This window comes from Megascapheus bottae, chromosome 6, assembly GCF_031878675.1.
Source record: "Megascapheus bottae isolate mThoBot1 chromosome 6, mThoBot2.hap1, whole genome shotgun sequence".
NCBI classification, from domain to species: Eukaryota; Metazoa; Chordata; class Mammalia; order Rodentia; family Geomyidae; genus Megascapheus; species Megascapheus bottae.
In genome coordinates this window covers 60,002,968-60,016,236 of record NC_143514.1, presented here as the reverse complement: position 1 = coordinate 60,016,236, position 13,269 = coordinate 60,002,968, and the positions used below count along the sequence as shown (strand labels likewise).

At 44.5% G+C, this 13,269-nt stretch overlaps 1 protein-coding gene across 1 annotated transcript in view; it reads right to left on the bottom strand.

Moving 5' to 3' along the window:
• The window catches only part of Rhbdl2 (rhomboid like 2), a 36,672-nt gene extending 36,393 nt beyond the window's left edge, over positions 1-279 (bottom strand). The window contains exon 1 of the mRNA XM_090335166.1: positions 68-279. The gene's annotated coding sequence lies outside the window, so the exon portion shown is untranslated. The remainder of the gene's footprint in view (positions 1-67) is intronic.
• Between the last annotated feature and the right edge of the window lie 12,990 nt (positions 280-13,269).

The following is a 13,269-nucleotide window of genomic DNA, read 5'->3' as shown; positions in this document are numbered from 1 at the left end:
ACATCACCTCCTCCCCCTTATCCCAGCCTCCCCTTCCAACTCTCCCCACTCCTGCTGGGCACCTCACCTCGAGGGGCCCAGGCAGGGACCGCCCAAGCTGCACCGACAGGTCCCGTCTTCCAGATGTCCTGGGCCAGTGGATCTCCCTGCTGCTCCAAGCTCCCGCCCTGCGGCCCTGCGAGTCGCTCCCCTGTCCGTCCTTGAACTAAAATCTTCCAGACCGGTTCCCAAAGTGACAGAGCCCTGGAGGAGAGAGCCTGAGGAAATCCCCTCCCTGCCTTGCGGCTAGGCCTGGGCTGGGCTGGGCTGGGCCAGCCTGCTCTGCAGTCTCACTCCTGGGCTGGCCCTGGATGAATGAGTCCTCCCCCTCTGCCTTGCTTGGGTGTGTGCCAGGGAGCCGGTGACAGCCTGCCTTGCTCTTTCTCCTGGGCACAGCCTTCCATGCCTGCTCTAAGCCCTGCCCTGCTCTCTGGCTGGGCCTCTGCCTCCTCCCTCAAGAAAGGCCTCAACAGAATGATCTCTGTCAGTCGTCATGGGGTGTGCGCTGGTACTGGGCACCAGGCATGGATGACTTAATAGCTCTGGACAGAGGCTTAGTCACAAGCCCCCTGGGCTCTGTCCACCACATTGGTGGGGCCTTGGCCCTTGCTCCCATATGGTTGTCAGTTTGAGAATCTTCATTCAATGGGTCTGTGGAATGGCCTATTGGTTGATAGGTACCTCTCCTTCCTGGTCCACTGGCAAAACAAAGACGGAAGCATCTAGTAGAACTTGCCCAAGCAGGCAGCACAGGCCAGGGAGGACTTCCTTGTGTGGGAGTGTTCTGGAAAAACTCTTAGAAGAGATGACATACAAACTGAACAACTCAAAGTTTAGAAGTCTGAGCCAGGAAGACCTTTTGTGTGACTTGCCAAAGAAAAAATTTTTAGAACCGGGCCTGGGGGCTTACGCCTATAATCAGAGGGCTACTCAGAGGGCTGGGATCTGAGGATCAAGGTTCAAAGCCAGCCCAGACACGAAAGAACATGAGACTCTTATCTTCCCATTAACCTCTAGGCAAATGGGAAGTGGGGCTTGGCTCCAGGGTAGGGCTGTAGCCTTGAGCTGAAGAGCTCAGGGACGGCTCCCAGGCCAAGTTCAAGAACCATGACCCTGACATAAATGAAAGAAAGAAAAGAAGAAAAAATTAGCCAGACACCAGTGGCTCACCCTTGTAATCCCAGCTGAGATCTGAGGATTGCAGTTCAAAGCCGGAAAATACAAGCAAAAGCAAGAGGAAAAGCCAAATCCCAGAGCCCAGCACCTGAGCAAGGAAGAAAAAGCAAGAGAGAACTGAGAGAGAGCTAAACACAGAGGTGTATCTCAAGAGACTTAGACAGGAGAATTGTGAGTTTGAAGCCAGCCTGGAGTATAAAGTGAGTTCCAGGACAGTCTACACTACACCCTGCATCCAGTCAAACAAACAAAAATACATAAGAATGGAGGAAGAAAGATCAGGTATGCAAGTGAGCCCAAAGAATTCCGTGGAGCAAATGAGGTGACAGACAAGGATTTTTATAGGTGTCCTGGTCACTTGCTGGAGTTAGACTGGGTGAAGATTGGAAGAAAATTGCTGAGTGGAGAGAAACGTGAGCAACACAACAAAGAGGCTGACTGAGAGATTCTGGAAACCTGAACGAGCATCACACAGATCAACAAGGAGGCAGCAATGAGGGGCTGAGCAGTGAGAAACTAGGAAAATCATGTCTTGCCCTGAGTTTCTGTGTCCCCAAGATCAGTGCACATGGGTGAGGCCCAAGTAAAGGCCATCTGACTGCTGAGCTCCCAGACTGGGCTGTTACCTAAGATGAAAAATGTACATGGGTGTGGTATTATACACTTGTCATCCTATTCAAGAGGCTGAGGCAGGAGGATCTTTATTCAAGGCCAGCCCAGCAAAAGTTCGACACACTGCCCCTGGGGCTGGTGGCTCAAATCTATAATCCTAGCTACTCGGGAGGCTGAGATTTGAGAATTGAAGTTGGAAATTAATCCAGACAGACAAATCTTCTATATTTTTATTTCCAAAAAAACTGAAAATAGAGGTGTGGCTCAAGTGGTTTTGAGGCAGAGGGCGGGGGAAGCCAAGCATGAGCATGAGGCCCTGAGTTTAAGCCCAGAACTGGTACAAAAAAATACAAAATAAATTAACACAGTATCTGGGGAAAAAAAAAGTCAAAACAGTACTGGAGGCATAGTTCAAGTGGTCAAGTGGTAGGGTGCCTGCTTAGCAAACTTATGACACAATTCAAACTCTAATAACATTAACTAACAACAACAACATCAGAAACCAATCACGAACAATGATGAATTCAATGTTATCATGTCTCTTGGGAGTGGGACTCAATGGATCTGTTTTTTCCCTTGCTCCTTGTCCATCTAACAAACACTAGCTGAGGCTTAGAGGGACTTTCCCTCATTGAAATGTCTACAAATGATTGGTCAGCTTCTATTTTTTTTTCTCTCTTGCAGCTCTTAGGTGTTCAAAGACCTGTGGTCTTTGACAGGATGGTTAAACTAACTCAAGTCTAGGTGCCTATGAAAAGCAAGAACAAGTGAACATCAGTGACTCATGACTATAATCTTAGCTACTCAGGAAATTGAGGCCTGAAGGATCATGGTTTGAAGCCAGCTAAGGCAGAAAGAGCCATAAGACTATCTCCAAGATAACCAGCAAAAAGTCAGGCTAGAGGCATGGCTCACGACAGACACCCAAGAATCACTCTTGTAATTTTATCTACTCAGGAGGCTGAGGTCAGTTTGAAATCAGCCTATGCATGAAAGTCCTTGAGACTCTTGTCTCCAACTAGCCAGAAGCCAGAAGTGGAACTATGGCTCAAGTGGTAGAGTACAATCTTGAGCAAAAAAAAGCTAAGGAACAGCACTTAGGTCCTGAGTTTGAGCACAAAAGAAGAGGGTAAAGGGGTAGTCCACCAGGTAAGCAAGCTGAACAAAGTCAATACCTGAATTAATATTTTAAACTATTTTTAGATGATCTGCTTCTAACAGCCCTGCATTGGACCACTTGGTCTGAACAGCTCTGTGACTGGGTTAAAATTGATACCTAACTCCCCACAATGACTCTTTGTATCTGTGTGGGCTCTCTCTGCCTTCTCACTTCAGTAAAGACCCTCAAAGCCTTAGAGCCACTGTAATCCTTTCTTAGCCATACTATAAACTTAGAAATATTGTTTGAGGGCCAGGAGTTTGGCCTAGTAGTTAAAGTGCTTGCCTAGCATGCATGAAGACCCGGGTTCGATTCCTTGGTACCACATACACAGAAAAAAGCCGGAAGTGGTGCTGAGGCTCAAGTGGTAGAACTCTAGCCTTGAGAAAATCCAAGGACAGTGCTCAGGCCCTGAGTTTAAGCCCAGGACTGGCAAAAAAAAAAAAAAAAGAAAAAAGAAATATTGTTTGAGCTGCACTGTATAATCTAAGAGTAATTAATAGGAGCAATTGAGACTGGAATGGAATAAGACTGTGATTTTCTAAATGATTATGAGTGAAATCAAGAAAACTCAAAAAAAAAAACCCAGAAAGAAAATTCAGTTATTTAAGCCTAGCAAATAGATCTATCTGATGAATATTTCATTATTCGATAAATTCTAACATAAGTAGGGACATAAATGTGTCCAGCTATGTTAATGCTATTTACATTATGCGAGGCATTGCTGTAAGTAGTTACTTTTGTTGTTAGCTCATTAGGTTATAGTAATTAAGCTGGGCGTACTGGTGAATCCTTATAATCACAGTGCTCCAGCAATAGAGGCCATAGGTACCCAGACCAGGCTGAGATACACAGGACTCTGGACTCTGGAGAGAAAGAGAGAGACAGAGACAGAGACAGAGACAGTCAGAGACCATTCAGGAATGCCTGAGGTTGGCTTCAAACTCTTGATCCTCCTGCCACAGCCTTGCAAGTACAAGGACTTCAAGCCACCATATCTAGTGTCTGACAGGCCATGTTTGATAGCAGAATTAAACAGAGCCACAGAACCAACAGATGGAAGTTGGTAACTGAAGATGAAAATGGAGGGTTTATTTTCCACTTCGCCTCATACCTCTATCTGGTTCAGTGACTCTGTGTGTGCACAGGAGCGCACACGAGCCAGCATTGGGGTTTGAACTTAGGATCTCAAGCTTTCCCTTGACTTTTCCACTCAAAGCTCCTCTCTTCCTTCCTTCCTTTCTTTCTTCCTTCCTTCCTTCCTCCCTCACCATTTCCTCTTTCTTTCTTTTTCTTTCTCTTCCTTTCATTCTTTCTTCCCCTCTTTCTTTTTCATGGTGGGAATTAAATCTTGGGCCTCAGGAATGCTAAACAAATATTCTCCCACTTAAGCAGTACTACCAAACCTAAACTATTGTAGCCGCAAATTTTTTTTTAAAGTCACAAATCAATGCATTTGATATATACATTGATGAAGAAAGGCATTACGTAGCAGAGCTATAGCAACAGACATCAGAGGCTCTGTTACAGCCTTCCGAAGTTTTAAGGTTGGCCAGCTAAGCTTAAGCATACATTCCAAGTGTTTTACCTAGTAGTCATGAAGTGTTAGATCAGATGTACATGTTGAAAGTAAATGCCTATTGAAGAAACTAAGGTACCCCAAAATGATTTTGGTTCTTAACCCACAGCATTACATATCTCCACAGTCATGTGCCAGTAAGCCAAGGTCCTAAATATAGATATGGCTTCTACAAGAACTTCAGCTTTCTCATACTATTAAGAGAGAAAAAGATTAATACACTCATCCACATTAAAATTAACATCTTTGGGGCTGGGCCTAGAAGGCCCAGGGCTAATCAGCACTCAGGAGGCAGAAGCAAGAGAATCACTTGAGCTCAGAAGACTGAGACTCTCATGGGCAAAAGTGTGAGGGCCCTATCACAAAGTAAAATAAGAAAACATTTTGGGCTGGTAGAGTGATTGCCTAGACAGTGTGTCAGGCTCTGGATTCAATCCTCAGCCAAGAAAAATAATTAGTATCTTTTTGTTGTTGTTGTTAGTCATGGGGCTTGAACTCTGGGCCTGAAGTGCTGTCCCTGAGCTATTCAGCTCAAGGCTACTGCCCCACCCCTGAGTCTTAGCATTGTCCCGGAGCTCTTCAGGTCAAGGCCTCTACACTATCCCTTGAGCTACAACCCCACTTCACGTTTTCTAGAGGTTAATTGGAGATAAGAGTCTCAGGTTCTTTTTTCTTTTCTTTTTTTTTTTTTTTTGCCAGTCCTGGGCTTTACTGTCCTTGGGCTTTCTCAAGGCTAGAACTCTACCACTTGAGCCACAGCACTACTTCTGGCTTTTCTAGTATGTGGTACTGAGGAATCGAACCCAGGTCTTCATGCATGCTAGGCAAGCACCCCACAATTATGCCAAACTCCCAGCCCTACATCCTTTAGGTTCTTTAATGGCCTGGCTGGCTTTGAATCCTGATCCTCAGATCTCAGCCTCCTGAACAGCAAGGATTACAGGCCTGAGCCACCACACTTGGCTTGGTGATTTATTTGTTAAGCCAGGTTCTCTCTCTATATCCCAGTCTGGCTTCAAAATCACAATCCTCCTGGCTCAATCTCCAAAGTGCTAAGATTTCAGATATGTACCATCATGCCTGGCGATTATCTATTGTTTTCTTTTCTTACAAGGTTTTCATGATCTTGCAAAGATTATTATCTCTGAATAAGATTGCTGAGAATATTGTGCTCTGTGAGTCACTGCTCTCTGCTCAAGTTTATATACATAAACGTCAGTCTGTCTCACAAGATTATTTCTGACATAGGATTTCTTGCTTGAGTAAGTTTGAGGAAGGCTTCACATCACAGCCCTCTTTTAAAGCCACTACTGCTGTTAGTGCACTCTGATGACTCTAAGAAGTCCTGTCACAAACAAGTCAGTTCAACTTTACTTCGCCTAGCATGTCTCAAACTTGTCTGACATCTTGTCTATAATTCTGTTGTCATGCCAGTCCACATGCTCATCCTACAATACTGACAATGGCCTCTAGAAATAGCTTATAACTCTAAATAGGATAGTTCTTGCTCAATTTACTTATAGTATACTATACTGGGTGCCATTGGCTCATGCCTGTAATTCTTTTTTTTTTTTTTTTTTGCCAGTCCTGGGCTTGAGCTCAGGGCCTGAGCACTGTCCTTAGACTTTCTCAAGGCTAGAGCTCTACCACTTGAGCCTCAGCACCACTTCTGGCTTTTTTCTATGTATGTGGTACCAAGGAATCGAACCTGGGTCTTTGTGCATGCTAGGCAAGCACTTTAACCACTAGGCCAAACTCCCAGCCCTGTAATTCTTTTTTTTTTTTTTTTTTGCCAGTCCTGGGCTTGAGCTCAGGGTCTGAGCACTGTCCTTGGACTTTCTCAAGGCTAGAGCTCTACCCCTTGAGCCTCAGCACCACTTCTGGCTTTTTTCTATGTATGTGGTACCAAGGAATCGAACCCGGGTCTTCATGCATGCTAGGCAAGCACTTTAACCACTAGGCCAAACTCCCGGCCTTTTTTTTTTTTTTTTTTAAATCATGGGCTTGAACTCTGGGCCTAGGCACTGTCTCTGAGCTCTTCACCTCAAGGCTACTGGCCTACCCCTTGAGCCACAGCCCCACTTCCCATTTTCTAATGTATAATCGAAGATAAGAGTCTCATTGTCTTTGGTGCCTGGGCTGGCTTTGAACCATGATCCTCAGATCTCAGCCTCCTAATTAGCTAGCACTACAGGCATGAGCCAGTGCACCTGGCTCATGCCTGAAATTCTATCCTAGACATTCAGGAGGCTGAGATTCAAGGATCAGTGTTATAAGCCAGCCTTGGCCAGGAAGGTTTGCGAGACTCTTACCTGTAATTAATCAACAAAAAGCTGAAAGTGGAGCTGTGGCTCCAGGAGTAGGGCACTATCCTTGAGTGAAAAAAGCTAAGAGACAGCACCCAGGTCCTGAGTTCAAGGCCCAGGCCCAGCAAAAAATAGATAAGTAAATGTGTTGCTTAATAAAACCATACCAGATAAATTTGGAGATCATTCAATACAGGCAGTATTATACTTACCTTTACCTTGATTATTCTTTAAAATATAGGTTTTAGCTGTTCATCAGTGGCTCATGCCTATAATCCTAGCTACTCAGGAGACTGAGATCTGAGGATCATGTTTCAAAACCAGCCTGGGCAGAAAAGTCCATAAAGCCTTTACCGCCAATTAAACACCAAGTGGGAGAGAGCCAGTCTTGAGCAAAAAGCTAAGCAAGAGCTTGAAGCTCTGAGGTCAACTCCCAGGACCAGCATACATATACACACATATTTTATTTATATACATATATGTACATACACACGTATATTTACATGCAATATGTAATGTATTGCACAACGTATAACATATGCTTTATGTGTTATATATGAGTCTTGAGCTTGCAAGAAAGGTGTAACAGCACTTAAGGAATGCCTGCAAAACCTTTTTTTTTTTTTCAAGCATATGATCACATTTATTCTTTTTTTCTCCCCTTTGCCAGTATCGGGGCTTAAAGTCAGGGCCTGGGCACTGTCCCTGATCTTTTTGTTCAAGGCTAGCATTTTACCACTTGGGCCACAGTGCCATTTCCAGCTTTTTCTGTGTTTGTGGTGCTGAGGATTGGAACCCAGGGCTTCATGTATGTTAGGCAAGCACTCTACCACTAGGCCACATTCCCAGCCCCATCACTTTTAGTCTTTAAAAAAAAAAAATTATGATGGGTGCAGTGATTCATGCCTGTAATCCTAGCTACTCAGGAGGCTGAGATCTGATGATGGAGGTTCAAAGCCAGCATGGACACTAAAGTTCGAGAGACTCATCTCCAATTAACCACCAGAAAACCAGAAGTGGTGCTATGGCTCAAAGTGGTAGGCACTGGCCTTCAGCTGAAGAGCTCAGAGCCAGGTCCAGAGTTCAAACCCTAGGACAACAACAACAACAATAACAAAAAAAAAAAAAAAAAAAAAAAAAAAAAAACCTGCTAAGGTTCTGGCTGGGGCATAATCTCTATTAACAATATTGGTTACTTTAGCCAATGTCCTATCTAGGAGGCAATTTAAAAGATACTTTTGTGGGTATGTAAATTAACTCAAGGCTGGGAACCCAACCCCCTAATTTTACCTCTTTGCTCTTTCATCTGCACTGTTCCTTACTGCAGTCACTTTTCCATGGACTCAAGGAGAAATGGGATTCTCCTATCGACTAAGCATCTTGGGTCTAAAGGCAAACAACCTCTCATCAGGAGATCCTTTCTTATCATCCTGAAAAGGACAGCCAAAAACTTAGATGACCAGCCAGCACACAACTTGTTTCCACTCCTCCTCTCCAGTAACAACCCCAAGCACCCAGATTGAGATAATAGCCAGCCAGGCCACAGATGTGACTCCAGACAGTTTTAGCCATGCAAACCTTATCACCTCTTGCCCTTAATTCTGCCTATTTAACCTGCGGCTGGACTTATTAACTAGCCTTGACTGGTCCTAAGTCAACCCTGATTTCCATCAGTCGGGACCTATTCTACATTTCCTCATATTATCATAATATGGTTGATATAATGTAATGTTACAATGGTGTCCTACATCAAGTCCAAATGCCTCCTGACCAAATTGTGACAATAAAATTATTTCAGGAAGGTCAGCACAGCTATCACTTTCTTATACCTTTGAGAAAAGATATGAAATGTAGTAAAAGTGATAGAAAGTTTCCTATGAAAGGGATACATTTTCAACAGAATGAAAGCAAGTCTCTATGGTAAGAACTATTTATAGCCTTGGGGATTTGGAATTTACTAAAACTGACCATGAGAACTCCCTAGCCACAAGTCCAGCCCTGAAGTGTCTGTTAAACAACAGCATCTAGAAGCTTGGGAGGTTTACAGAATCACAAAGTATAAATGAGTATAAGATCCTTGACCTTAGGCCTGGGAGTTTGGCCTAGTGGTAGAGTGCTTGTCTAACATGCACAAAGACCCGGGTTCAATTCTTCAGTACCACATACATAGAAAAAAGCTGGAAGTGATGCTGAGGCTCAAGTGGTAAAGCTCTAGCCTTGAGAAAGTCCAAGGACAGTGCTCAGGCCCTGAGCTCAAGCCCAGGATTAGCAAAAAAAAAAAAAAAAAAAAAAAAAAAAAATCCTTGACCTCAAAGATACGGTTTTATTAGAGGATCTATTGTTCAGGAAATTATTTTTGACTCACCTCAGGTTTAAATAAAGCCTTCCACTAATCCTCAGGTAGGTGAAAAACTTCTGCTGGTTTCCCATGACCTTGGTAGCTTCTTTTTCCTTTTGGTCATTGATGAGGTTTGAACTCAGGGCCAGGACACTATCCCTGAGCTTTTATACTCAGAGTAGTGCGCTGAAAAACCACTTTTGGTTTTTCTCGTGGTTAAGTAGAGATAAGAGTCTCAGGGACTTTCTGATAGGGTGGCTTTGAACCATGATTCTTTTTTTTATTTATTTTTTGCCAGTCCCGGGGATTGAACTCAGAGCCTGAGCACTGTCCTTGGGCTTTCTCAAGGCCTAGTGCTCTACCACTTGAGTCACAGCACCACTTCTAGCTTTGTCTATGTATGTGGTACCAAGGAATCAAACCAGGGTCTTCGTGCATTCTAGGCAAGCACTCTACCACTAAGCCAAACTCCTGGCCTGGACCATGCTTCATTGATCTCAGCCTCCCAAGTGGCTAGAATTACAAGTATGAGCCACCAGAGCCTGGCTTGTTAGCTATTTTGAACTTGTCATCTGTCTCTCTGAGACTTCTTGCCATGGTGACCACTTATGTCTATCTGCTACATAACATTTTTCTCATTGAGGACTGAGGCTGCAAGATCCCTTCATTTTAGCTTTCCTTTACTTATTCTGGTCCATCAAGAATAACCGCTACCTAGCAAGTTAAATAATTCAGACAAACAGCCTGGCATTGGTGGCTCACACCTGTAATCCTAGCTATTCAGGAGGCAGAAATCTGAGGATTGCAGTTCAAAATCAGCCTGGGCACAAAAAGTCTGTGAGACTCTTCCTCCCCACTGCTTCCTCCCCTCCCCCAGCACCCCGTGAGATTCTTATCACCAGTTAACCACCAGAAAACTGGAAGTGGTGCTGTGGCTCAAGTAGTAGAGCACTAGCCTTGAGCTGAACAGCTCAAGCCCAGAATACAAGTCCCATGACTGACAATAATAATAATAATAATAATAATAATAATAATAATAATTCAGACAGTCTAGGGCCAATAAATGTATTGAGACCCTTGCTAAGCAAAAGGGAAATGCAATTAATTCTTTTCTGAATTTGAGTTAAAGAAGAGAACAGTTATAAGTTGTCAGTACTGGGGTTCTTCTGTACAGTTGAAATGACTTCTGGAAGTGCTGAGGCTGGAGGTACTACAACTTCATTTAAGCTGTTTATCAGGTAAATGATTATGAGAAACAGGTCAAATGTGTAAGGTTCGGCAAAAAGAGACTGCCATATGATTCAGGCAGAAAAGAATTTATTGGGGGAGGGGGCAAACTGCCTGCCCACATCAGATGGAGGAATGCAGAGAGAGAAAAGAAAAATACCAATAAAAAAAGGAGGGGATTTAAGTGGAATTATATAGGGAAAAGTGGGAAGGTGTGAGTACAGTGGGTGTGGAAGTGATCTCAGGGCCTGGGGAACCTCTCACCGTCCTGAAGAAGGTGGAGGGGGCAGCGGGGGTAGGGAGGGAAGGTCAGAAAGTGACTCCAGCAGATAAGGAAATGACCTCAGAGTCTGAGGTCCTTTGCTGACTCAGTCAGGTTTTAAGCAGGTGAAGAGGAAAGAGGGAGGGGGCTGTTCTCCAGGGAAGACCTGAGAGAATTGGGAGTCTTTATTGGAAAGCCAGCAAATGCAGGTGGACTACTGTCACAAAGACCTGCAGTCCCTCGAACACATTTAACACCCTTAGAAAACAGAGCCATGATAGCAGAAGAGAACAGAAAAAGTCAGAAAAGCAATACTGACAAACCAGATGTGCTCCAATGGAGAGCTAAAGGGGGATGCCACAGAGCCAGAGGACAGACAGGAGACAGGATACACATGTGACATGAGGCTTGGTGTAATGGTACCTGAGCTGTCTGGACCTAAATAGTATAAGGGGCAAGGGGTAGGGTCACAGTAACTTCAGAAGCCTCTCAAGTTTAAGGCACAGGACAGGCCCAGTAACCTATCATCCAAGTCCCCACCCTGTCTCTTGGAATTCTGGCATGCCTCTCACCTTGGAGGTGTGCCAGTTAAACCCAGTTCCCCATCCACCACATGGCCAAGATAGCACTGGCTAGACCCAGCCTCCTCATTACAAAGACTCCACTGTCTCCTGTTCTGAAATAAGGATACAGGGTCTAGGATAACGTGCCATGTTGGCCACATGGTGGATGATTGGGAATTGGATCTAACCAATGTCATCTTGACTTCTTGGTAGATGAAGGGAGGTTCCACCCCAGGTGATGGGTGTATCAGAAATCCTACAGGCAGGGACGGGGCCTTGGACAATAGGTTGCTAGGCCTGCTAGTCCTGTGTCATGAACTCCTGAGACTCTCAAGTTCCCAGTGACACTGCCCCCTGACCATGACCCTATTTTAGGCCCCAACAAGCTCAGATACCAATTTGCCTAATAGCTTGTGTTTACTGACTCTCCTCAGGTCACCTTGGAGTCCCTCTTCAGCTCTCCATTAGAGTTGATATGGTTTCTTGAGATTGTTTTTCTGTTCCTTCTTTACTCTCCTCATGGTTCGGCTTTCTAGTAGTGTTAAGTGTATTTGAGGCTACAAACTTTTGGGAAGACATGTGTCTGCCTGCGGTTGGCTTACTAATAAAGGCTCCCAGTTTGACCTCTTAAAATGTGATTTCTGGGACAGGAGTGTGGCCTAGTGGTAGAGTGCTTGCCTAACATGCATGAAGCCCTGGGTTTGATTTCATGGTACCACATACACAGAAAAAGCCGGAAGTGATACTGTGGCTTAAGTGGTAGAGTGCTAGCTAGAGCAAAAAGAAAGAAAGAAAGAGAGAGAGAGAGAGAGAGAGAGAGAGAGAGAGAGAGAGAGAGAGAGAGAGAGAGAGAGAGAGAAAGAGAGAGAGAGAGAGGAAGAAAGAAAGAAAGAAAGAAAGAAAGAAAGAAAGAAAGAAAGAAAGAAAGAAAGAGCTCAAGCACAGTGCTCAGGCCCTGCATTCATGCCCCAGGACAGGCAGGGAAAAAAATGGCTTCTGTGTATATCAAGAGTGAATTACTGTATAAAAGTTCTGAGTGAGCTGCTTACCTTTTGGTTTTTGTCTTGGTTGTGGGGCTTGAACTCTGGGTCTGGGCACTGTCCCTGAGCTCTTTAGGTCAAGGCTATCGCCCTATCTCTTGAGCCACAGCGTCACTTCCTCTTTTCTAGTGGTTAATTGTAGGTAAGAGTCTCATAGACTTTAGTGCCCGGGCTGGCTTTGAACCATGATCCTCCGATCTCAGCCTCTTGAGTAGCTAGGATTACAAGCATGAGCCACCTCACCTGGCCGTTACCCATTTTACCTGAACACAGGATGTTATAGAAGGTTTGTTGTGCCAATCTTCCAGCTTCTAATTCAATATTAATTAAAATACTCGTGTCTGGGCCTGGAGTTTGGCCTAGTGGTAGAGTGCTTACCTAGCTTGCACAAAGACCCGGGTTCGATTCCTCGGTACCACATACATAGAAAAAAGCCGGGAGTGGTGCTGAGGCTCAAGTGGTAGAGCTCTAGCCTTGAGAAAGTCTAAGGACAGTGCTCAGGCCCTGAGCCCAAGCCCAGGACCAGCAAAAAAAAAAAAAATCATATCTGTCTGACCACCAGGTAGTACTCTATTGAGATTTTTGTTGCTATTTATTTTGCTAGGACCAGGGTTTGAATTTAGGGCCTAGTACTTGCTCAGCTGGTGCTCTTATCACTAGAACCACACCTCTAGCCCAAATTTTTGCTGGTTATTTTGGAGCTAGAATCTGACCAGATCGACAGTGAGCCTTCAGACTTCCGAATCTCAGCTTCTGGATTATCTAGGATTACGGGTATAAGACACCCCAGTGGCCTTTGTATTGTTTTGTATTGTTTAAATTAAGTTCTAGTGGTTCTCATTTATCACAGCTGGGTTGAAAGTGGACCAACCTCCCCCCTCCCCCACCATCTGTTTTGCCCTATCAGGTCAGGAAAATCAAGTCCTATCCCATCCCCAAGTGCCCTTAAAGGAGACATTTGTTCCCCA